This window comes from Alexandromys fortis, unplaced genomic scaffold (assembly GCF_014885135.2).
Source record: "Alexandromys fortis isolate MF-2015 unplaced genomic scaffold, M_Fortis_MF-2015_v1.1 scaffold_87, whole genome shotgun sequence".
Classification (NCBI taxonomy): Eukaryota; Metazoa; Chordata; class Mammalia; order Rodentia; family Cricetidae; genus Alexandromys; species Alexandromys fortis.
The window spans coordinates 6,371,282-6,398,362 of NW_026067971.1; the positions used below are offsets into that span (position 1 = coordinate 6,371,282).

Sequence of the window (27,081 nt, forward strand, 5' to 3'; positions counted from 1 at the left end):
CATCCCTAGGCACTGAACAACCCCCACCCATGCACACACCCATGTGCGTGCGCACACAAACACACTGCACTGAACCTAGGACCTCATGTTCTAGCACTAGGCACTAACTTACCTCACACTCATGCACTGGGCACCGAGCCCGCTGCACGCTCACATACTGGACACCGAGCACACCTCACACTCATGCACTGGGCACCGAACCCACCACACACTCAGGCACCGGGCACCGAACCCACCGCACGCTCAAGCACCGGGCACTGAACCCACCGCACGCCACTGGGCACTGAACTCACAACCTCACACATACAGCAAGTGTTTTGAGCTAGAGCCCTGGGTGGTGTGAGTTTGGTTGTTTTATTATTTTTTTTCCTTCAGCTTTTCAAACAAGACACTAAGTTCCTTAGGCTGGAGTCAGACTTGCTCAGCCAGTTCTTACTTACACCTTTACCATCTTGACCCCAGCCTCCCAGCCTCCAAAGCTGGCATCTATCTTTCCCCAAACGTGACTGTGTGAAGGAAGAACACTTCAGGAAGCAAAGGGATGACATGGGTGCTGAGGGGGAAGCCACAACCCAGTGGGTGAGCTTCCTTACACAAAAGACAGGCCGGTTGTCCCTACAAGGGTGAAAGACTACTTCCAAAATCACACCTAACTGGATATAGAAGGAGAATTCTAGATGAGCACTAGGAAGGGGACATAGGAATGAGGAAAGCAAGAGAGGGCGGTACAGCTCATTCACCTTAGCGGGGTTTGGGAGGAGACTAAACTGTCAAATACATCTCCCTAGTGCCTCCTATACCCCACTGCCCCCTGCCCCCCACTGCCCCCTGCACCCCACTGCCCCCTGCACCCCACTGCCCCCTGTACCCCACTGCCCCCTGCCCCCTGTATCTCTAATGCCCCCTACATCCCCGCTGCCCCCTACATCCCCGCTGCCCCCTACATCCCGCTGTCCTACTACGTCCTAACCCTGAGAAAACACATTGCAACAGAGATCTTATAATGCAGTCAACCAATACCCAAAACTGAAAAGTCATTGAAAACATGTCATGAGCATCTACAGAAAATGGCAACCAAACGTGAAGTGCTGCAATGAACAAGAAAGAAATTTTGGGGGAAAAATTGAGGAAACGGGGGGGGGTATCTTTAGTTAATATTATATGACAATATTGGCTCCGTAATTACAATAACATCTGGTATGAAAAGGAAAAATATGCTGAGGAAACAAATATATTTTAGAAAATGACATATTTCAGAACAGTAATCAGACATTCAGATCCACACAGCTACAAGTGTCAAGAATTCCAGAGCCTAAAAGCATCTGTCTGACTTTAATACAATGAAACCTAAAGCCAGCAGCAGAGGGAAGCAGGGAATTTACACACCAGTGGGAAGTTAGCATCTTGCTCTCTCAGAAAATTCTTTGAAGGATACTTTCAGGATAATACCTTGATGTGTAGTCTAAGCTACCTCAAATGCTACAATTACAGGAATTTGCTGTACCATGGAACCAATCCTAACTCCCAATCAATCAACGCATCAAAACATATCACTGGGAATTTAGAAACCATGCCTCAAAGAACTAGAAAAGAACTAAGCTAAAACAAGTTAGAAAAACGGGAATGATAAATATTAAGACATAAGTAGTAAAAAGATCCACAAAACTGAGAACCAAAAGAAGACCACTGGAAACAGAAACGAAGAGTATTCTGCAAAGGGAATCATGTCAGGAGTCAGAAGGGAACACTAGGAACCACAATGGCCAACAAATGAGAAAACCCAGAATTGAATAGATACTTAAAAACATAATCACTTTGATGAGAGCAGTTAACAAAACTTGCTGCTTTTCCAGAGGACCAAAGTTCAGTTCCTGGCACCCAGTCTGGGTGACTCAAAACCACCTGTAACTCCAGCTCCAGGGGATACAATGCCCTCTTCTGGACTCTGCGGGCACCTATACCCAAAAATGCACACATGCACACACACAAAATATATATGCATAATTAAAACTAAACCTCTGTGTGCCACAAGTAAAACCTCTGAATAATTCGTAACTAATAAAGGAGATTAAATGTTATTATGGTTGAATATGAACTGTCTCCCAAATGCTTGAGGCTGTGGTCCAGCAGTGATGCTGTTTTCAAAGGCTGTGGGACCATTATTACGTGGAGCCTGACTGGCAGGAGTAGCTCACGTGAGGTGGGCCTTTGAAAACCACAGGCCTCAAGTTCCTGCCACAAACTACTGCCATGAACTGGGTGGGCTAAACCTCTAAAATCATTGGGCCATCATATTCTTGTCAAGTACTTTAGTCCAGAGACACGAATAACACAGATGCAGCCATTAAAAGTTTTCAACTAGAGATAGCTTAGTGAGTCAAAGCACTGGACACTCTTGCGGAGGACCCAGGTTCAACTCCCAGCACACACAGTGGCTCACACTGTCTACCTCCAGTCCAGGGTATCTGACATACTCTCTTCTGGCCTCCACGATACACACATATACATGCAGGCAAAATACCTAAACTTATTAATAATTTTTTAAGTCTCTAAATTTTTTTAGAACTAAGAAAAGCCCAAGACCAGATACCTCCTCTGGAAAATTCTACCAAACACTCAAGAGTCAAATTCTCCCAAAGAACTGAATACTTCAAACTCATTCTATGAGGTCAATTATCTTGAAACCGAATCAAGACAAAGGCACAAGAAGAAAACTAATCTAGTATCTCTAATGAAGGATGTAAATAACGAGTAAGTATTACCAAAACAAATCTAACAGTATAATAAAGAACTACGTACTGCAACAAGCGAGTCCTAGCCTGGACAGCACACATAGCTCAACACAAGAGCAACTACTGTAATGGACAGCAATGGGGGAAGGGTCAGAACTTCATCTCAGTTGATGTACAAGACCCACACAACCAAACCCAGCACTACTTTACTATAGAACTAAATATAGAACCCACTTCAACCTGATAAAAACTACACAACTAAGGGGTATCCACCTTTAGACACCACTGTCATCTACAAACACCCTAGCATTCACAGCTGTCCTGGACACTTGCTGCCCACTGACCTCAGACTGGAATGCTCACACATGTGATCTACAGTAAACACAGGAGTAAAGACTGAGTGTTCTCGTAAGTCCGGAAACAAGACAGTGCTCCTTTTTCTTACCACTCCCATCCACTGCATCACCAGAAATGTGTGCGTAGAAATTTGACAGGTAATAAAAGTGCATTCAGTTTAGAAAGAAACAGGAAAATGATCTTTGCCTATGGATGATAGGTTGATCCTAAATGAAGAATACTCTACAGAATTCAAAATAAAATCCTATGGCTGATAACTGACAAACAGAGCAACGTAGCAGAAAACAAAGTCAACACATTAAAAACACTTGCTATTCATATACACAAAAAATAAAAAACTGAGGAAACAATTTTATCTGTAACAGCATTAAAAAATATTTAGGAGTTAACAAAAAAGAAATTGTACTATGAAAATAAGAAAGGATTAGTGACATTAAAGACATAAATGAACACATGTGGTTAAAATGGCAAAGTCAGCTAACACACAGCTTTGTAGAAAAGGAAACAGCCACTTGAACTGTCAAGACAATTGTCAACAAGACTTGACACTTCCTGATTTCAGAACATACTAAAAATCAGTATAATCAACAGTGCTATGACTTACTGACAAACCCATGAAAACCAATGGAACAAAACAACCCAGAAAGAAACCCCAGCATAAGGTTAAATGGTTTTTCATAATGGGACCAAGAATACAGAGTGGGGAAAACATCTCTTCAAGAAAAGATCTTGGTAAAGCCCAATATCCACATACAAAACAGAAAGACAATTCATACCACATACAAAAATTAACTAAAATGGACTAAAAATCAGGACATAAAATGTAAAAACATGAAACTCCTAGAAGAAAACTAGAGAAAAAGTTCCAGGTTGTTGGCCAAATAGGGCTTCATCACTGCAGAACTTCTGCACCTGGCTGGGCATAAGATGTCATGAGAGAACACGGAGCAACTCTCAAACTACAGCAAATAACAATGGCCTAACTCTTTCAAGGGCTAAGGACTTGAAAAATCAATTCTCTAAAATCAAACAGAACATGAGCCTACGAAAAGATGATTCAATATCACCTATTACAGAGAATTAGAGATCAAACCCATGTTGAGATGTTACCCCAATCAGAAGGATGATCACTATAAAAATAAACAGAGCAGCACTGTGGGGACCCAGAGAAGCGGGGACCACTGCTGCACTGTCAGCAACAGAAAAAGGAGTGGCTATTCTGGTCAACAAAAGCAGTACCTCAAAAAACTTAATAAAATTAGCATATGACTAGCAAATGCTTTTGCATGTCCATATCTAGAGCAGTATCCATAGTACTCATACCAGGGAAGCAACTCAGCTATCCACTAATGGAGAAATGAACAAAGTGTATTACATGTAGTGAAATACTATGAGTATATAACAACATGGACAAAACTTGAGGGCATTACTTGAGTTAATACAATATAATTCTCCTCCAATGAAATATCTAGTCAAGGGGGCTGGTTAAGAGCATTGCCTGCACTTCCAAAGGTCCTGAGTTCAATTCCCGGCAACCACATGTGGCTCACAACCATCTGTAATGAGGTCTGGTGCCCTCTTCTGGCCTGCAGACATACACACACAGACAGAATATTGTATGCATAATAAATAAATAAAATATATTTAAAAAAAGAAATATCTAGTCAAAACCATAGTAAAGAAAAATGGTTATCAAAATCCAAATGGAGACTGAACATAAAAAACAAGAACTTAATAGGCACGGAGTTTCAGTTTTCTAGTACTATGTTCAAGAGATCTGCTTTATAAGGTAACCAATCCTAGTGAACTTCAACCATGAGAACATTTAGGATGGATTTGCCTTGCCGTTACGTGTTCCTGGAGCCGAAGAGATGGCTCTGTAGTTAAGAGTGCTTGTTCTTGCAGAGGACTCAGGTTTGAGCTCCAGAATCAACATGGTGGCTCACAACCACCTGTAAATCCAGTTCCATAGGATTCAATACCTTCTTCTGGTCTCCTTGGACACCAAACACGTACATGGTGCACAGACAGACACTCAGGCAAAACACTGATACACACAGAATAAGTCTTTAAAAAAATTAATATGTTGCATGTTTCCTAATGCAAAAAAAAAAAAAACACAGGGGAAAGAATACATATAATGGCCTAGGTGGAGTAACAGAGATGAACTTTATTCTTCTGCAAGAATAGCCTAAAAACCAAATATATTAAAATGCAGCACAACCGTCTTCAGGGTGAGCATAAAAGGGAAATAAATGAAGCAACAATCTAATGCCTGAGGAAAAGACATACCCCATCACACAAAAGACTGAGCAGTGAGCCCAAAACACATAACCAGCAACTTCAAGGCAAAGTGTACAGGAATTGCAAAGAGACAGAACACCTACCTGGAAGTGTCTAGCCATAAGTTATGCAACCCTACACAGAAACCAGTCAAAACTACATCATCCCGAAGGGTGATAAAGAAGACTGCCCCTGACTCAACAAGAACCAGAGATCATGCCCATGCCGTTCAGACAGAGCAGAAACCACCACTGACTAGCTAACCTTCAGTACAGAACAGAAAACACCACCAACTAGCTAACCTTCAGTACAGAACAGAAAACACCACCGACTAGCTAACCTTCAGTACAGAACAGAAAACACCACTAACCTTCAGGACAGAACAGAAAACACCACTGACTAGCTAACCTTCAGTACAGAAAGGGTCCTGACTCAGTAGAGAAAGAAAGCAATGCTGAAGGGCAGGCTGTGTAAAAATAGGGAAAAGTGGGGAGGGTACTAGAGAACAGAAGAGTTTCAAAGAATTACAGGGCACAAACTTTGAGGGCACTCAGCTGGCAGTGGGTACTCAGTCACCAAGAGATTAAACCGTAGAGCAGGATGTGCATACGTTAAATGCTAATACTGTGGCATTGCATGTAAGACACCTGAAGAGCACATGTTCCAGAAACTTACAAGGGCTTATTACGAAGACTACAAGTAAGTGTGTGCTTCGTCGCCTGTTTCTACACTTTCAACAGAACAGGCAGGAGATTTGGAGTGTCCTTTATTTCACCCGAATGACTGAGTATATGAGGATATACGGCACCCTTTGTCACTAGCTGCAATAAGACACCACTACACAACTTTAAAACCAATCATACTGAGTGCTGGTGACGTGCATGTCTGAATCTCAGTATGCTGTGTGAAAAACTCCATGCAAAAGAATTCTCATTTCATTTACTACAACTGCAGGGTATGCAAACCTAGCTAATCACCCTCACAGTTATGGAAGACAATCTATAACCACTAATTTATTAGGCACCATAATACTAACTACTTTCTAAATATTTGTCCTTATACCTACAGGTAAGGGTAGTCCTCAAACCCTCATCAGCTCCAGCAGTTTCTGTTATTCTCAGCATCTGGGGGTCCTCAGGCCTAGGATCAGGTATTTAAAGTCAAGTAGGAATTGTCTGTAGGCAGGTGCCACTATAATAAACCAATCTGAGTCATTTACCTGGGTCGTCTTCTGTTATCAACTGAGCTTTTGTTTTTCCTTTCTCACACCAGCTTGCTGTAAAGGGATGAATTTTCCAATCTTGCTTCTGGGAATAGGATCCTGACAGAACTGAGGAGAAAACAGGCTGGTGTTGGTTTCTCGTCCTCCCCGAGTTTAGGTCCGTACCCTTACCCTGAGCTCTGCCTAGTTTTCTCATCTACACAGACCTTCCAGTTCAGTGTAAGAAAAGAAAACTGGAGGTAACAGATCCCAAATGCTCCTTGCTTTACAGGTTTTTACAAGTTCCTTTCAAAGGGACCTGCAGCCACCAACTCAGGACCAGGCGCAGGCCCCTCACTGGGTGAGTAGTCGCTGCTTGTCACCAGGCTTTTTACCTCAAGGCCACTCTCCTGATCCTCTGAAGTCCCAGAGGGATGCTGACAGCGGGCGGCTGTTTAGCCCACGATGCTCACATAAAGGTTGATCATCTTTCCTTTTTCTGCTCCAAGTCTGAGCAAAGCACAGCAGTGAAGTCTCGGTGGCTACTCTGGTTTCTATGACCTAACATCAAGTTTTACTGCACACTATAGCTAAACATAACCTACAGGATTTGTCTTGTATAAAATTGAAACCCCTTTTGAGGCCAATATATAACCTTTTAAAAAGGATTTATATGCAAGATCAATATGTGCTCTTAACCCATGAGTCATCTCTCCGGCCTCCAATATACTTATAAAAACATTTTTTAATAAAAAGAATCACAGGAATTTGAGAAAATAAGTACTCTATTGGAAATATTAGGAATAACCTATCACATAAAGCACTGCCATTCTCTCTAACCAGTCTTTGGTTGGTGTTTGACTTGATTTATAAAATTCTAAAAGGTGAATTAAGATCCAAGGCTAGTGTTACCAGCTTCTTGAGAAGTTAACTGTTTGCATCTCAAAGCTATTTGTCAGTCACACAAATTTAAGCCTAACGTTGTGCTTAGTTCAGCGAGCTTTTTAATGAAACAATCCTTTCTTCAACTGTTTTGGCACACAAGTATCACTCACTTTAGTGGTTTTTTTTTACATTTTTTGTTTTCATCGTTTGTTATCACTGTCTAAAAACACAGCAAGGCCAGGCAGAGTGGAGCAGCCTTCAATTCCAGCTTCGGGGGCGAGTGGATCTCTGAGTTTGCAGCCAGGCCGGCCTGGTTTTTATAGAGTAAACCCAAAGAGCCAAACAAAACCCAGCAAATGTTTAATGAAGATGAGCAGAAATCAATACTAAGTTTCCAGGTAACTACAATCCAAAGGAAAACTAGCAAGTCAAAGTCAGGTTTGGAAAACAAGGCAAGCTGAAGGCAGCCCGGCAATTCCTACCAGGCATCTACGGTTTCTAAGGCACTGCTACCCTAAGGGCATCACACACTCCTCCAACTTCCAGCTCTCCTGTGTGGACAGAGACGGGAACCTTTACAGCAATCAGCTCAGGGCCCTGGTGTCCGTCCCTGCAGGCAGCCACTTCATTACTCACGGCCAGAGACAGCACCCCACACTACAGGAGTCCTTTCTGTGGTCTCCGCTTCTCGCCACCCTATCTACATCAACTCCCAGGCCCTACTTGACAGCAAAGGAAACATTTTTTTTTTTGCTTTAGCTGATTTGAGGGATGATCAGCAACCAAAATAAGAGTCAAATGTAACTATTCTTCCAAGTTTCCAAAAACTCTGAGCTGTGAGCTAATATTAACTATCAGAATGGCTAAAACGTAAATTTCACACTAACTTAAAACTGTAAAATTCCATATGCCCCAAATGTTGCTTAATTCTCTAAAAAGCAGGAAATATTTCAATTTTATTTCTGCTGTAATTTTCATGTTTTTCCCAATTCCACTTCAAGAATGGCCTACACATTACACACTTCCAGGTGTCACCAAACACAATTACATCCAACTAAGGGGCCTTAGACATTCTAGTAAAGATAAATCATATAAACTATAAAAACATGAAAGCCAGGGAATTGAGTCTTTAGGTGTATCCCCCTCATGTTGAGCACAAACTCTCTCTCAAAGGCGGAGCTCCTGCCTGCCAAGCAGGTGGGCCTGCTTTCTTCCCTAGTTCAGGGGAGTGTCTATAAGTGTCCCAAGTTTTTAAAACAAGTACCTATTTAATAACAGAAACCCACAGTCCAGATAGTTAACTTTAATTACTGCCTAGTTTTCTATCAGCTCTTACACTATGACTAATATGCACTGTTTTCATTCCAATTCAGCGTTGCCTTCACTGAACTCAGATATGTCACTCAGCATCCATCCATTCCATCACAGCATAACTTTCTTGGGTTTCAGTGGTTTTTGTTTTGGATTTTGAGAAAGGGCTCTCCGTGGCCTTGACTATTCTGGAATTCATGATGCAGGTCTGGCTAACCGCCAATGTTCTTACAACAAACTTAACAATAACTCAAATCACCAAGTTTCTCATGGAAAAAGACTCATGTGTCATAAGATCTATAACTCGCATGTAAACTTTACCAACTAAATTGTTGGAGAGCAGGAATATCGTTCCACTGTGTGTGGTATGTGAGTGTGTGTGCTCGCGTGGAGATGTCCTGGAGCTGGCCAACTCAGCTAGACTTACACTGGCCCGTGAAGGACCTCCAAAGACCAACCTGTCCCCTCCACATCCCCACCCCACCCTACTCTTACCAGACTAAGTGCCCACACTTGTACACCCACCAGCCATTTCTCAGCACCATGTGCCCTTCTATTGGGCTCTGTACAACACGGGCAGCGGTCTCAATAGTCCGTGTCATCAGTTTCTCTTTCTGGATGTGGCCCAGCACCCTTTAAGCCCAGCCCCTGGGAAGCAGAGGCAGGCAGATCTCTGTGAGTGTGTCATACTGTCCCCCACCAAGCAGACAAGCTCTGCCGGACTCAGGTCAGTCACTGCCCCAAGCTCACCGTAGCTACATTTTTTCCTACCTTTTTCATGGAATTCTGGCGAATCAATGATCAGTGAAACTTTTACTTCAAATTTCCAAGGCAAACTTCCAATCCTTCCAGTTCTTACGATCTTAAGTTTATTTGAGCTTCCTTTACTTTAAAATTGATTAATCAAGGATAACGCTGGCATCCTATAATTCCCACCAGTGTGGTTTTCTTTTAACATCAATTTCTCCCTGATAAGTCTATTTATATCTATCTATAGCATTTCTTCAAAATTTAGGTAACCACTGTTTTTACGAAGCAGCTCCCTGACCAGCCCAGTGTGCACTCCAGTGGCCTCCAAGTCACCGGCTCTTTGGAGCGTTCCTACGGATGCTGAAACCAACCGTACAACCAGCCCAGGTAAAGCAGGTGAAGGGCAACTGTGGTGTGCATTGTCTTCTTGTTTTGGTAATTACTTCAAGGTTTTTAACAATTAGTTATTGAAAGAAGTTGTTGGATTTACTCTAGAGAAAAATTACCTTCAGCCTGGACTTCCACCCTGCTTAAATTTTTGAAAAGTATAAGCATAGACTGCAAATTCCACTTGATGTAAAATATATATATATATATATAATACACACACATAAAATAACTTACTGTATCACTCCAGATTCAAAACCACGTGGTAGCAGATGTCACCTGTAAACTGCACCACGTTTACTGACACTGTCATTCTCAGCTCTACCATGTTTACAGGTGTGCTCTGCGTTTAGCCGGCCTGCTCAGACCCACGCACAGTTCATGGTATGACACACTGGAGCTCTAAAGCAGTGGCCAGACTGGAAAATGCAACACACCACATACTGCAGTGAAAAACATTTGTTTGTGATATTTTTTAAATAAAGTTTCAAAAGGTTAAAAAAAAAAGACATAAAAAGTGATGCATGCAAACAACAAAATGTTTCTAAAAACGAAAGCAAATTCAGTTATCAAACTCAGCACCATAAACATGTCCAAGTTTACAAAGAAGTGAGTTCCAAAAACTTAAATAACATTCTATTACTTTGTGAATTCCTAAATCCAGTTTTTTTATAAAGTCTTAACATTTAAGTCTTTTTTCAATGACTAATCTGTCCAATTGTGCACTTCACCTGTCCTACTGACCTAAGACAATCATGCAGATACAACTGCTATCTCAAGACAGCATATCCCATATTAAACACTTATTTAAAACAAAAAACAATATTTTTCACATGGAATACAAGTTTTTATTTATTAGCTCAAACACATTCATTATCTAAATGTTAATAAAATCTTTTCATGGCAATTTTTACAGAACATGCAAAACATATCCATTCTTCAAAACTAGATATAATAACGGGTAAGCTACATTATTTCTTTACTATACACCTTTACAACTCTAAGTCCTTAGGTTTCATGGAAAAAGAAACTCACCAATTTAACATTATACAAAAAGGCTTCCACTGCTTAGCAGTAATGCCTAACAGTGATGAAATTACTGGTTCCAACAGAAGGAGAAAAATTCAAACATTCTAAGTAAAAATCATGATCAGCAAATACATTTCTCCGTTTCTTCTTTCTGTGGAGATGAGGGGCGGGGAGGAGCGTTGAGGCAGGCTCTCACACAGCCCAGGCTGACCTCATTAACCTTGTAGCCAGAAGATGACCTTCAACTCTCCCAAGTGCTAGCCAGCATTCCCATTGCAATTCTCAGTTGGTAAAGCCTCCCCTGTAGGTTTTAACCATTCAGAATCTTCCGGTAAGGTAACACTCTAGTTACTCATAGGTTAACAAATGCCAGAATCTTTTAACTTAAAAGGTGGATGCTGAACTGTAAAAACAAGTATAATTTATTACTACCTCCACAATTACAGTACGACATCCTCAAATACCTCGTTAAGCAGCCTGAAAAACCTGAACATTAATCTAGAAGCTACTATTAAGTCTCCAAAAGGCATCTGTGTAAGGGGACAATCCCATACTTCTTGGCCATATGCATAAGAATACTATACTGAAAGCAGACAGTTGTTCTCTGTGGAGTCATTCAAATCTCTATATTCTAAAACTTCCAGATCCTAACACTAACCACTACACAGCTGCTATCAGTAAAAACCGAGGAGCTGCTCTCCAATCTGGGCACAAATCACCGCATCAACTCCCATCCCATCTGACTCCTCCAAACTCATGCAAGGGCAGAAACTGGCTCACTCGCTCCTCCCACCCCTGGAAAGAATATGTATGCCATCACCAAGTCCAGAAACAAAACTAACCCAGCGCTGATACATCTGACAGGGAATCACTACAAAGCACCTTTTTCAGTGCAGAAACCGCTCTGCACTACTTCTTGAAAGGCGGGGTTCCATTGTGTAGCTCAATCAGCCTTGAACCCAGAGCTCTGCCTGCCCATAGAGTGGTGCTCAAACTGGGGTGGAGGCTTCAAGACTGTATTTGTGTGTGTTCAGTGTATGCACAAGCACATGTGAGTGCAGTGCCCAGAGCCCAGAGGAGGGCACCTCAGTTACAGGCAGTTGTGAACCTCCTAGTGTGGGTGCTGGGAACTGAACCCAGGTCCTGGAAGAGCAGCCAGTGCTCTCACCATTGTGCCACCTCCTCAGCCCCAAATGTTCATTTGCCTGAGCTAGATTCTAGCGAAAAGGACATGTGTGCATTATCTGGCACTGGATAGACTTGTGGTATTTCCATGTGTGTAAGCTTTGCCTAAATAAAACATTTAAAAACAAGTCACTATTAGCTAAATCTAAAATCCATTGCTCAGTTTCCAGTCTTCCTGACCAATCACCATATACTGCAAATCAAACAATAATATCCCAACATGGGAAATCTCAGAAGGTCCACAAAACTTCGGTATTTTCCCAGCATTTTTCTTACTCTGCATAGTATTAATTTTACTAAATATCAGTTCACTGTTCATAAAGTACTAACAGATTATGCACACACACTCCACCATATAGTTATCGGTCTGTGTTTCTACCCCTCTCAACCCAACCCACAATTCCAATCCATCAGTTGGGTTCAATGTATAGCTGCTTCAACTTCCATCAATTTTTAAAGGAATATTCTTCTCACACGTTCCTTTTTCTCAAGCATTCTCTAGTTAAATACTTTCTCCAGCACCCTAAAAAGGACGTTCCCTATGTGCACTGTCCAATACAGTAACTGTGTCTACTCTGAACTCAAGTGTGCTTTATGTCTACAGTAGCACAGGATTTTACAGATTTGTTAAGGATAGCAAATGTAAGCACTTCAGTTATATTCACAAATTAAAATAGCATTTTGGATATGCTGAGCTGAACTATATTTAGATTTTTGACCTATTTCTTCTTTCAGTGTGGCTACAATTATAAACTGAGCCTTGCAGCTCAACCCAAATGTCTGCTGTGCAGCACTGACCTCCACAACCTCTAGAAATGACGGACAAGTCAATTCTTCTGTGTCTCTCCTCTCTAGCTAGCATCAAGACGCACTCGAGCTCAACGCGGATCTGTTCACTATAACGCTGTAACACTGAGGTGCTTCCTTATATGTAAAACGGGACATATGGCCATTAGCATTACAAAACACAATAGACAATTTAACTTTATATTAACTATAACTGTGTTATAGTACTAGGATCAAGTCAGAAATGATGATGCAAGCCTGCATTCCCAGCACTTGGGAGGTGGCAGAAAGATCAAGATCACCTTCAGCTATATAATGAATTAGGAGCCAGCATGGACTACATGAGACCCTGTCTCAAAAAAAAAAAAAAGGATGGTGACTTTCCCTTACTTTTTATATTGCTGAAAACAACTCTTAAACATAAATGAAACCGTATTTCATGTCAACATACCTCCTTGTGTGAAATAAAAATTTCACCAGCCTGTACAATTTTGTTTAAGAATTTGTGTTTGTGATGAGGACACATGCATGTGGGCACACAGGACGAAAGGAAAACAGGCAAAGGAAATGCTCCATGTGGAGAAATTAAAAAGCCCCAATGAAAAGATCCCAATTCCTGGGATCAGACGGGGTGCATCTGCACATGTATATGGAGCCAGAGGTCAGCATCTCTCACTGAACCTGAGCTCCAGGGTTATAAATCTTTACCAGCCCAGGCCTGGGGTTGACTCGTGGGCTCACGCCTCGGCTGGCTTTACCTGCATACTGACACTCTAACTTGGGGTCCCCATGCTTGCACATCTGTCTAGCTCCCCTCGCTGTTACCTAGGATATATATATTACACTCAAGCACACAGAACCAATCCACCTTCTCTCCTCTCAAGACTGCAGTGAACCAGGCCGTCAGCACTGAGAAGCACTTCTCCCAAGTACATCTGCTCACCCACTTCCAGGTACAACTATGGAGTGCAGTGAACGGCACACTTCTGTGCCTGCTCCAACATTCTTTAACTCTCCGTTTTAGATAGAGCTTAAGACGGGGCACTTACAGAAACAATTCTAAAGCCAGCACAGGAGAAAAGCTGATTTACTGTCGAAGACTAAACCATGACAATAACCACTGTTTATTGGGCCCCATTTACTCAGAATAACGGTCCAGAGGGCTAACTTGATGTTAGCTCTGCTTGATGAGGGCACTGCTATTATATCCACTCAGTGCACACTGCTAATCTAAACATTATCAGTGTCACCTGAGAGCTCCCGTTTCTCAGCTTTGCCCTTTCCTGCCTCCACTGTGGTTCGTATGCATGCTGACATGCACTCTCTACCTGTCGGTATTAGCAAGTGAATCATGTCCAACTCCAGCAAGGCTTTCCTCTACCTTCATACCATTTGCAAACAAATTCGGAATGGCCCTCCTCCTCTCCAGTGAACGGTGATCGAAAGGTGCCAATTATAGCTAACATGGTCAGGAAACGGATAAAATGCATCAATGTGCACATTTGCGATAAACACTCTGGAAGAAGATTAAGACAGTAACCTTTAAAAAAGTAAAGCAACTGAGCCAGGACTGGTATTGTAGGCCTTTAATCCCAGCACTTGGGAGGCAGATGGATCTCTGTGAGTTCTAGACCAGTCTGGTATACACAACGAGTTTCAGGACAGCTAATGTAAGAGGGAGAGACAAGCCAGGCGATGGTGGCGCATGCCTTTAATCCCAGCACTCGGGAGGCAGAGGCAGGCGGATCTCTGTGAGTTCAAGGCCAGCCTGGTCTACAGGGCTATTTCCAGGACAGGCTCCAAAGCCACAGAGAAACCCTGTCTCGGAAAAAAAAAAAAAAAAAAAAAAAAAAAAAAAAAAAAAAAAAAAAAAAAAGAGGAAAAACAAAAAAACAAAAAGCCCACAAAAATGTAAAAATTCAGTAACTGACAGAATAAAGGACGCCATGTTTGGCAAATGGTGCTTTAATTGCAAAATTCACCCACCTTGGTCTCCCTATCACTGCACATTATGGATATGTATGTGCTGAGACACACACAATACATAAAACCTGTATGCACCATTCCAATCAACTTCAGTTCTACCACAGCCTGCACGAAGAGAACTGAATTTCATGGAATAAATCACTTATCTACACTGTTATACACAAAGCCACAGACCCAAGAATCCTAAATGATTCCCTACTTACAGGAGTCAAAGATTAGCACAAAGGTGATTTCTCAAGACAAACTCATCCAGCCTCCCTCCCCAACCTCAGCTACATCCTTCTTTTCCTCTTGAAATCTCCGTATTCCTCCTCCTGGAGAGAGCAGCGGTCACCTCACCGGAATGCTGTTTTTCTTGTTAACACCTCTCAACTGGAGGATTTTGGAGGGTGGAGGGGCTGAGGGTCTTACTGTATCTGTAACCCAGGTGGCCTCAACTTCACCATCCTTCCTCAGCTACAGCAACGAGAGGACTTCAAGTGTGGCTTCCAAGCCTGGCAAGTCTCTAATCTTGGAGATCTTCAATTAAAAAACACAGATGCGTACAACCCCATAATCACGCAAGAGTCAGGTTAAGTTCAAGCAAGAAGCAACCCCACAGGTCAGCTTTGGAGGGCTGAGAAAAATCTAAGGAGCAGAGAAATTGAGACCTTAAAAGACAAGAAAACACCCTTTCACGTGGACTTGTTCCTAAAGGAAGACTCAACTGAACATGGTGGAGTTCATCCCTCTGTCTGGGAGAGGGGAGGACACTCTGCAGCCCACCAGCAGGGTGAGCTACTGCTGGAAGCAGTCATTTAAACCCCAAACTGAAAGGCCTAAGTGGCGCTATTAAAAGAAGCTATCTCCTTCTACTTAGCCCTAATCGCAAACAGCACTTTCAGGACCACACCTCATAAACTATTCAATGTTTACAATTTCCCATGTACCAAACACATCTCTACACCAGATAAACGCAGAAAAACACGAAGACCTATGAATATCCAAATCACGACATCCACCATTCACTCCAATGTCTGATTTTACAAAGACACCAATTTAAATTTTTTCTTTTTAATTTTCTATAAGGACTGCTAAAAACTCTGTGCTCTGCAGATTCGGACTCACAACTCGACAAGCCAATTTCTACAAGTACTACGGCCGAGTCCTCGTGTGCTCACACTAGGAGCACTGGTCCTCCCAGAGTCACATGGCAACAATAATCCAAAGCACTGATCCGCACAGCCAGCAGAGCCTTTGGCATGGCAGACACACCACCATTTTCTCTGCTTTCCTTCACTCCTTCTGCTACCCATTAGTCTTTAACGCCAACGCTCTCCTAGAACTTGAACAAACCAAAAACCCTGGAAAGCATTCAAGATGCGCAAGTGACATTCACCTTATAATCACAGCTCACCATGCCAGAACCCTAATTACCACAAGAGCAAGTGTGATTACATCGACTCAGTGTTCAACGCTCTGAGGGGGAAAGGGTCATTTAAAAAGCACTTGATATGACCCCTAAGAGGCTTCTGCCAATTTCAACTGTTTCTGTGCAGCTGACAAACTCGGATGGCTGCAGCACTGTGAGCCCTGCACGGATGGCTGCAGCACTTGTTGCATCCCCAGACCCATGCTGGTCTGAGGTCATTCTGAATAGCCGCCTAAGAGGCTTCTGTTTACCCAAACAACAACTTTACAAAATGAAGGGCACTAGGATGGTTTCCAGCACCTATTTCATTTCTTGGCAATTTCTAGCAATTAATGGCAGTTATTTTCAACTTTCCAAGATTTATCAAGCACATGGTTTTGGTTTTTTGTTTTGTTTTATAATTTTTACATTTCTGGGTCAAGTCTGCTTTGAAAAAAGTCATATTTTGACTTTGGAAATTACTTAACAGTACATTTATTGTCACAGGTGATCTCACTAATGGCACTACTTAACCAGGCCTCCCCAGTAATAGCCTTTGTTTTTAGAACCACTAGCGGTGGCTAACAACGAGGACTAGGATAGGAGTTGAAGACCATCTTCTTACATCACGCACTCATACTCAATACACTGCTAGGAGGATGAGAAAGGGTAGCAGCTCTCTTACAGTTCCTCCTCTGGTAAAACTGTCTGATCCAGGAATACAGCTGATGTTAGCTGCTCTCTATGAGAAAGAAACTAAGGAAGGGAAAATACATAACTGCAAAGAAACAAGGAAAAACCAAAGTTTTAAGTAATGTTGAAAAGTTCAGATTTAAATGATCTAAATGTGTTTGAACATTCCGTCAGGCAATTACATTAACGGCAAACACGAGGCACCAGCTCTTTTGAATTCACATCATTTCTTCCAACACAATGCATGACGTAAAAAACTTACAGCCATACTTTTTAGCAGTAATATACAAACCACTGCATTAGTACCAGTCAGGCACCCATGTTTCACTAATCTAAATGTCTACGCTGAGTTATAACTTCATTATAGCAGCTCAGCTTCTTTCTTACCAAGCCTACCCGAAATACAGTATAACTGATATAAATTCCCTGGGCACAGACACAAGTTTCCTTGCTCTGGGGAACTTTCGTTGTTTAGGTTCTGAAATGCTTTCCAAAAACTAACTAAACTACCTACGACACGTTTAAGACAAATCCAGTACATCCCCCCACCACCCCCATGCAGTAAACTTGGCATCCATCAGTACTTGCCCGTACAGAAGACGGTGTTATGGAAATTAACTTGTACACAGAACAAGACCATCATTTCGGGGCCCCCAGCTGTGAGTATTCCCTCATTGAGTTTATCACATAAAATTTGAAATCTACCATAAAAGTTTTATAACAACTATATTTAAAGTCAGTATTACTTCAACAGTTGAAGAAAACTTTTCCACTAATGTCGCTAAACCATGGATGGATCCCGACACGAGAGTCGTCTGTGGCCGTCTGGAGACAAGAAACCACCTAAGTTTCCAATCCCGGGGAAGGGTCTGGGACAACTCATCTTCACGTTCTCGGGAGAGGTGGATGGAGCACACCTGCTTTCCTCGGGCAGAGATTAAGCTCCCAGGGACACAAAGGCCAGGGAATCAGACCTGGAGAGGCAAAAAGCTTTAGCTGGATACCCACCAATCATCTCCAGGCAACCCAAACACTTCGAGTGATTATTTTTTTTTTTTTTTTTTTTTTTTTTTTACCTCTTGGAGTTACTTCCCAGGCACTTAGCGGCACAAGATGTTGCGGACCAGTGGGAAGAAGGGGAGGGCTATGTGGTCTGGTCCCAAAGTCAGGGGAGGGGTGTGGACAGTTAACGCCGGAGCCGGAGCTCCACGGCCCGGACGCAGCAGCCCCGCACCGAGCTAGCTCCGGCTGAGGCGCTCTCGGCCCGCCCCCGTTACTCGGGGCATTACAATGGCGACCGCCAGGCTCCCCCCCCACGGGGCCTCACCGATCTCGGCCCCCTTCCCCCTACCGCTCACTGGCTGCTCCGCTGCATGTGACTAAACAAAACCCCCCAAGTCTAGAGCCCGGCTCAGCCCCTTTGTGTCCGCCACCGGATCCTCCGCCGCCCGAGCGGAAAGGACCCCCCCCCACCCGCCCGCCCGCCGCCGAATCCCGCCCCGCGGCGGCCGCCGCCGCTCACCTAAGGTTCCGCGGCCCCCCGCGGCCGCCGCCTCCCGGACCCCGCGGCCCGGGCTCCTTGTGCAGCAGCAACTCCGCCTCCTCGGCCGCCGCCGCCATCTTAGCCTGTGCGGCAAAACGCGTCCTTTTGGATGGTTGGGAGCCAGCCTAGGGCGTAGCTCCCCGGGCCCGAGCGCCGCGGGCCGGGTCCCCCCACAACTTCTTCCGCCACCCTCGGTCCCGCCACCGCCTGAGCCCGGACGCCCGACACCCGGCCGGGAGGGGAGGGGAGGGGGGGCTCGGCTGAACCCAACCAGAGAAGACCCCCGAAACTCACAGTTTGGTGCCGTGTGCGTCAAACCGGGGCGACGTTGGGAGCGCGCGGCGTCCCCGCGTCACACGCCGCTCTGTACGCTGCTACTCGGCTCCAACGGCCCCCCTCCGCTCCCCGCTTTTCGCCTCCGGCCTCGGTTCCCACGGCGCAGGCGCGCGGCTTTCCCGCCTCTGCCTGGCCGCGGGCCGCCGGGGGAGGCCGGCGAGGAGCACCCGGGCGGTCGGGGCTGCGGGGTAGGGGAGGGTGGGGGGCGGCAGGAACAGTGCACCGCTGTTCTCGGGTGCCAAAGAAACCAAACAAGGTCACCTCCCCCAGCGGTGACCTAATCACTCCCAAGGAGGTTCCCGCCCCAAAGTAGGCATGCTCCAAATATGGTGGCGATCAAACTCTGCAAGACCCAAGGACTAGGCATGCCTGGGCCCTTTAAGGTGGAACAGGCCCGTCTTTGGTTCCTACAATCACTAGTTGGCCAAGATTCCGTTTCTCTTCTTATCTGTTGAAGGAACCAGCTAAAGAACGCAACATATGCCAGCTCTGACCGTGAAGCCCTGGCAAGGAGAGGTTTTGGCAAGGAGAGGTTTTAAACGGCGCCACTCGGAAGATGCCTGGTGGGCAGGCTTCAGGTGTAGGCACTCAACTTTACCCAGTCAAACACCCTAAAAGAAGCCGAGGATTGAGGCTACTTGGACGCTGCGGAGATAGTTTCTGCCTTGTGGAGCATGCCTGGATTGTTCAAATTGGAGTCACACAAAGAAACATCTGATACGCTGGTTACCTCTTCAGATAATCAATAGATTCCCCAGAGGGTCTTCCAAATCTCCCTTTTAACAAGCATTCAGCCAAAGGCTGCTGGGGGAAGCAGAGCACTAATTAGACTTTGCTTCTGAACTGAGCCAACAAGTCCCTAACCTGTTGAAGGTGAACTAACCGTCCTAGAGCAATCTATTAGGCCTGCCCTACTGAGTGCTTTGGTTTCTCTGAACTGTTTCCTCGTGGAAAAACTTTAAAAGTTTTCATTAGTTAAGCAATAATCATGAACTGTGCACCTCCAAGCTTCAAGATATGATTGACGTTCAGAGGAATATTCCGTAATTGCATTCATTTGGCAAGAATGAGAGTCTAGTGGTATTTTATCTGTGTTTTAATAAATAAAGTTTGCCTGAAGATCAGAGGGCAAAGCAGCCACACTAGCTAGTCACATAGGCCAGGGAGAGGTGGCACACACCTTTAATCTTAGGGTTCAGGAGATAGAGGCAGAAGGAGCTCTGTGAATTCAAGGCTATCCTGGGCTGCACAAAATCAATCCAGAAACAGATCCAGGTGGTGGTGGCTCACACCTTTAATCCCAGTGTTTGGAAGGGGGTCAGGTCACACACCTTTAATCCCAGCACTAGGGAGTGGGATCAGGAGCCTTATTGCTGGGCAGAGAGAGGAATATAAGGGGAAGACACAGGAACTCAGTGGAATCTGAGGATTTGTGGAGACAGGACCTTGCCCCTTCGGTTTGAAGATTTCGTAGAGGTGAAAGGTCTCTCTAATGGCTGGCTTCTTTACTTTTCTGATCTTCAGGTTGAACCCCAATATATGTCCCTGGGTTTTTATTACTCATGCAACATGAGAGTATCTTTCCCCAAAAAGTGGTAGCTTCAGCAGCAGCAAACATACTTCAAATAACAGCCATTTTACTGTCCACATAATGGTTTCACTAGGTAATGGCGCCGACACTTGGATGCTTGCCGTGTGTGCACCAGGCATTATTCTAATGCTCAAGTCAACTACAACCTCAAGGGGCGAAGAGAGATTAGACTGGCTTCTCAAAGTCATGTGACTCTTTGGGATGTTACAAAATGCAAACTGGCTTTCCCGTACATGAATGGATAATCAGAATATAAATGTGCATATATTTTCAGTCAACTGGTTAGGGTGAAACACTTTAAAGATTTACTTATTTTTATCTCATGAATGTGGATCGTAGTTTTGTCTGCATCTATGGCCATGGACCATGCGTCATGCCTGGTGTCCAGGAGGCCTAATGAGGATGAAGGGGAGCCACTAACACAGGCTACAAGATGGTTATAAGTGGCCATATGGAAGATGGGATCTAAGCCTGGGTTCTCTACAACAATATCAAGTGCTTTTAACCAAGAGCCATCTCTCTAGTCCCAAGTGATTTACTTTAGATTAGATCCATTAACCTGCAAAATTCAAAGGCCCATTGACTGGAACTAAGCTTTTTATATATGAGTCTTCAGGGCACATTTCAGATATATCTATAGATAGATAGATAGAGATATATGTGGAGAGCGTCTAGAAATACATTCCCTATATCTTAAAAGCTATATATCTTTAAGTTCTATATAAACATTCACATTATATAAACAGTGTTGAATATATGAGTTTCTATAGTTCAACAAAAGTTGACTCTTAAAATACCAACTCTCAATTTACTAGGGATTGGGGGTGAAACTAAGGATTTTAAAATTACAAATAAAACCTCATGAGAGCCAGGCATGATTGTGAACACCTTTAATCCTGACACCCAGGAAGCAGAGGCAGATGAATCTTCTAATTCAATACCAGCCTAGTCTATAAAGAAAGTTCCAGGACAGCCAGGACTACACAGAGAAATTCTGCCAAGAAAAATAATAAATGAATTCATAACCTCATGAAACACAGTAGAAAATAGATTCAGTATACAGATAATATATTGATTATTAATTCTATTAATTATATTAATATTATAATGAATGTATTAATTATATTAATACTATATATAGTTGGGTGGTGGTGGCACATGCCTTTAATCCCAGCACTCAGGAGGCAGAGACAGGTGTATCACTGTGAGTTTGAGGCCAGCCTGGTCTACAGAGTGAGTTCCAGGACAGGTTCCAGAGCCACAGAGAAACTCAGTCTCGAAAACAATAACAAAAACAACTATATATATATATATTCTAAAATTTAACCTGAGCTGGAGTTGGAGAGAGCATAAGCTGTGCAAGGTGCAAACGTGAAGACTGGATGGAGTTCAGATCCCAGAGCACATGGAGAAGCTGGAGAGACATGACACCCATAACCCCAGCCCGCAAGAGGCCGAGACAGGGGACACCTAGACTCCAGGTTCAGCAAGAGACACTGCTGAAAATGAGGTAGAAAGCAACGGAGGAGACAGCAGCACCAATGCCAGGTCTCCACAGGCATGCGCATGTGCAGATGCACACCTCACACACGTGCAATCACTCAATCAGACACCGCGGAAAAAGAAATACATCCTCTGTTCTACCCCGTGAGATTATAGGAGCCTGCCAAGAAAGAAAGCAGTGGACCATGCAAACTTAGTGTCAGATATTTAAGGACTGTGTAGAGAAGCACATGTTAGCTTTGAATCCCTTAAAGTACCTTATAGAAACAACTTAAGTCACAATCTTACTCCACGGCTCTCCGGCCCCACTGCTGGATCAGAGAAAGGCAGAAACATGGTGGGATGTCACATGAGGGAAAACCACCTTACCTCATCGCAGACAGAATGAAATACTCTTCTAAGACACACCTCAGCGCCTATCAGTAACACCTTCAAATCGTGAATCCACCAATGGGCTGACCCACTGACGGAATTAATCCCCATAATCCAGCCATGTCCCAAAGGCCTCTCCATTGTCGAGAAAGCCTCTGATACCTGAGCAGTCGAGGGACAGTTCAGTTCCAAAGAGTAGCAAAGCACAAGAAAATAAACGAAAGGAGACAGAAATAAGACAGAGAGACAGTAGCTCCAGAGGGGCAAAGGAGCCTTGGTAGCGGCTTCCTGTTATGACCAACAGTCCCAAACAGCAGGGTCTAACTACAGCAACCTTCATGTTTTCCTCATGACACACTCCACTGCAGTCTGTCGGGAGAGCAGGGCAGGCCTCGGAGTAATTGTTCAGGGAGCTGCAGTCTCTGCAGCAGACACTGGCAGGAAACACGTCCAGGCATGTGGTCAGACTAGAGAATGTGGTTTATAGTATGCCATGGAGGTGAGACTTCTGGGGAACTAGAGACTCTACTTTCCCCATTGTTGGTGGCTCTAGTAAGTGCCCTGTGAATGACTCTTTCCAGTGCAGTGGTTTTGGTAACAAGTAAATAAAGGGGGGAGGGGGGACTGGGACCACCAATTATAGAAAGTTGATGTGTTGGTTTGAATAAAAATAGTCCCTATAAGCACATAAATTTAAATGCTTGGCCATCAGAAAGTAGCAGTACTTGAGAAGGATCAGGAGGTGTGGCCTTGTTGAAGTAGGTGTGGCTTTGTTGGAGAAAGTGGGTCTCTGGGTGTGGGCTTTGGGGTTTCAAAAGCCAAAGCCAGCTACAGTGTCTCTCACTTCCTGCTGCCTGTGAATCTGGATGTAGAACTCTCAGCTCCTTCTCCAGCACCATGACTACCTGTTTGCTGCCATGCTTCCTGCCATGATGACAATGGACCAATCTTCTGAAACTGTAAGCCAGCCCCAATTAAATGTTTTCTTTTGTAAGAGTTGCCATGACCGTAGGTCCCTTCACAGCAGAACACTGCCTAAGGCAGTTGATGAGATCAAGCTGTTGACTTACCCAACTGAGACTCAGATACAAAGTTATAGGTAAATACTTCTGTCCAGAGATTCTCCGCAGCTAACCAGCCAGCCCTCTCCTGGTAAAAATCTGCCTTCGCTACACTTTCATCAAATTTCCACACACACAAAACTTGACATACTCCTTGGTTATTCTTTTTTTTTTTCCCCAGTCAAAGATTCCAACTACTCTGTAATATTTTCTTGACATCCATAAAGGAAAGAAGGCATCTGTAATTTCAGCTATTCCATCTGCTTTATTCATAAAGAAAAAGAATGTAAAAGAGTAAGCCAGTGAATTAGATCACACGTGCTGATTTTTCTTGTAATCAAAAATGGGGAGATACCATAGAACAAATACATTCCTTTAACCCCACAACAATAACCTGAGGTTGGCGGTGTAAATATAGATGAAATTAAATCCTTTCCAAAGGAACATGGACTCTCAAAACATCACTTATACTTATTTCTTTATTTATATTTGACACAGGGTCTTTATAAGTCCAGACTCGCCTCAAAATCCCTTTGCAGTCAAGGATGACCTCACAGTTCAGACCCTCCTGCCTCGCCGTCCTAAGGGCTGGAATCACTTTATTACTACCACATCCTGCTTAGACAGTGCTGGGAATTGAACCGAGGCTTTGTGCATGCCAGCCTAGCACTCAGTAAGCTGACCTACATTTCCAGGCCTCTACCAAGTATCATTTACGTAAAATTCTATAACCACGTTGAAAGAAAGAGTGATGGTTGTAACCTTTTGTCCTCGTTAGAGTGACTGTTACTGTACTAGAACATCACTAACAAAGCAGCTTGGGGAGGAGAGGGTTTATTTGGCTTGTACTTCCTCATCTTAGTCCATCAGTACAGAAACCCAAACTGAGCAGAAATGCAGAGGCAAGAGCTGATGCAGAGGAGTGCTGCCTACTGGCTCACACTCCCAGGCTCGCTCAGCCTGCTTGCTATACAACTAAAACCCACCAGCCCTGGCCAGACACCACCCACAATGGACTGGGCCCTTTGCAGTCTCCAGTTAAGAAAATGTTCTGCAGTCTTGCCCACGTCGTGATTTTACAGAGGCATTTTCTTAATGAAGGTTCCATCCTCTCCGATGACTTTGGCTGTATCACGTTGACATAAAACTAAGTTAGCACAACCTATCCCTTGTCAGCTTGACACACAAATACATCACTGTTAAGCCACAACCTTTCTTCTTCATCCTGATAGTCACTCATTAATAAAGACATAATAGACATGCCAATATAAAACACTTACAAACTTAAAAAGTCCCATGGTCTTTAAAAAATCAAACACTTAAAAATTCAGTCTCTTTTAAAAACCCAAAGTCTTTTAAAATATAATGTCTCTCAAGTGTGGGTTCCTATAAAATAAAAAGTAAATTAAATATTTTCTTACTTCAAGATGGAAGAATCAAGGCACAGTTACAATCAAATCAAAGCAAACCCAAGCTCCAACTGTGTAAATAACACAATGCTCTGTGTCTGGGACTCATGATTTTGGGGGGCTGTCCCCAAAGGGTTTGGGTCACTTCTCTGGCTCTGCACTCTGCAGTACACTTGTCTTCTAGGCCCAGCACGCTCCACTCCACAGCTGCTGCTGTCCTGGTGGCAACTCCAGAATGCTAGATCCCTTCTTACAACTGGGCGTACTTTCACCTTCAGCCCTGCTACACAGCACGAGGCTTCCACTGCTCCCATGACCCCTTCGTGCCTTTAAGACCAGCACCACCTGAGCAACTCTGACACTACCAAGTTTGGCTGCGCTGTGGCCACCTCTAGAGCACAGCTTCCGCATATGGACTTGGAAGAAACTCTTCCCAGAAGATTTCACCTCAGTGATGCTGATCTCTTAGTCCCTGTCAATCTCTTAGCTCCAGCTGAGCAGCCCTCTGTTGTCCTAGGAACTCAAAGGCTTTACCTCAGTGGTTCTGATCTCTTGTTAATCACAGCTGATTCTTCAGCCTGAGCTAACCAGAACCACAAATTCCTCACTCAAAATAACAAATGGTCCTGGTAGCTTAAACTTCCCTCTGAAACGTCACAAGCCAGGCCGCCATCATCTGCACTGCTCTCTACAGTCTTAACTTTCAAGCTCCCACGGAAGAGCCAACTAAACTCCCAATACTCAAGGGCTTTTCTGGCCCAAAGTTCTAAAGTCCTTCCACAACCCTCCCAAAACCATGGTCAGGTCTGCCAATCAATAACCCACTTCTGGTACCAAAATCTGTATTATTTAGGGTTCTCTAGAATAACAAAACTTGTAGAATGAATATCTATCTAATTTAATATCTTTTATTTTTATATATTTACTTATCATATATTTATGATATATTATATGTTACATATTAATTACACATACTTATTAAAATGACTTACAAGCTGTGGTCCAGCTAACCCAACAATGGCTGCCTATGAACGAAGGTCCAAGAATCCAAAAGTTGTCCAGTCCATGAGGCTGGGTGCCTCATGTACGCTGGAATCCATGCAGCTCATGAGTGGATTCCTATTTCACCCACTCCTTTGTCTAGTACTCGGTGCCTATAAAGATGCACACATCTCTGACCTCCAACACTAGGGAGGAATAGATCAAAAGCCTTATGCTTAAAGACCAGGTCAGCTTGCTATGCATAGCTAATGTCTCACCTGTCACTACAGTTTGGATCCGGAATGTTTTACAAAGTCTCATGTGTTGGAGGCTTAGTCAAACTTAGTGATGTTGAGAACCGGTCCAAAAGGCACGAATGACACTTGGTGAGAATTCTTCCCAGTCTTAGGGTTGTGTCCTTAAACGTCATAGTGGAGTTATTGACTCTCCTCTTCTCTTGGCTCCCCAGGCATAGAGTGAGATCTTCATCTCGCAACATGCTCCACACGACCCACAGCAGGAGAACCTACCCATGAAACTGTGAGCAAAAATAAGTGTCTTGCCGTGTGGTAGCACACCAGAGCTTCTTACTCCTAAGTTAGTGTCTGTCCATCAACCTTCCCCCAATGGGAAGGTTTCTATCTCAGATAACCACCGTGACTACCATTCAGTGGCATCAGCTCACTAATAGTGCCCGTATCAGCAAGAATGTGCAATGTGTGTCTTTCTGAGCCTGGCTGGAATGTGGGGTGCAGAAGTGTGCAACACGTGTCTGTCTGAGCCTGGCTGGAATGTGGGGTGCAGATGTGTGCAACACGTGTCTGTCTGAGCCTGGCTGGAATGTGGGGTGCAGATGTGTATGATAAGCGTCTTTCTGAGCCTGGCTGGAATGTGGGGTGCAGAAGTGTGCAACACGCGTCTGTCTGAGCCTGGCTGGAATGTGGAGTGCAGATGTCTCTTCCATGTTTTGAACTTTTTATTTTTTTGGTCATAGTTCAGATCTGAGAGGTTGTGAAAACTTAGGAGATGTGACTTTTTAGAAGAAACAGGCTATGGGGGGCAGGGGGCAGCACACAGGGGCTCCTGGGGCCCCAGGTCAAGCCTTTGCTTTCCATCACCAGAGGACAGGTTCTACTTCCACTATTTCTCTGTGACGTGCTGACACAGCTGAGCCAAACCACGTGGACTGAAAACTTGGAAGCCATCAGCCAAAATAAATCTTCTTTTCTCCTCTTTGTGAATCTTTGTTGCTTTGTTTACAAAGAGTTTACTGAATTACACTGTAAAAGGCAGTGAGCTAGGCAGTAACT

The 27,081-nt window shown here is 43.9% G+C and overlaps 1 protein-coding gene across 24 annotated transcripts in view; it reads right to left on the minus strand.

Moving 5' to 3' along the window:
• Positions 1-19,148, minus strand: part of Znf644 (zinc finger protein 644) — a 56,452-nt gene extending 37,304 nt beyond the window's left edge. For 2 of the 24 annotated variants that reach the window (XM_050155689.1, XM_050155675.1), the window contains exons 1-3: positions 18,813-19,148; positions 17,722-17,949; positions 6,592-6,702 (exon numbers count right to left, since the gene is read on the minus strand). The gene's annotated coding sequence lies outside the window, so the exon portion shown is untranslated. Of the gene's footprint in view, positions 1-6,591; positions 6,703-17,721; positions 17,950-18,051; positions 18,301-18,497; positions 18,602-18,812 lie in introns of those variants that run through there. The other 22 variants (XM_050155690.1, XM_050155673.1, XM_050155692.1 and 19 more) reach the window with 20 other exon arrangements.
• Between the last annotated feature and the right edge of the window lie 7,933 nt (positions 19,149-27,081).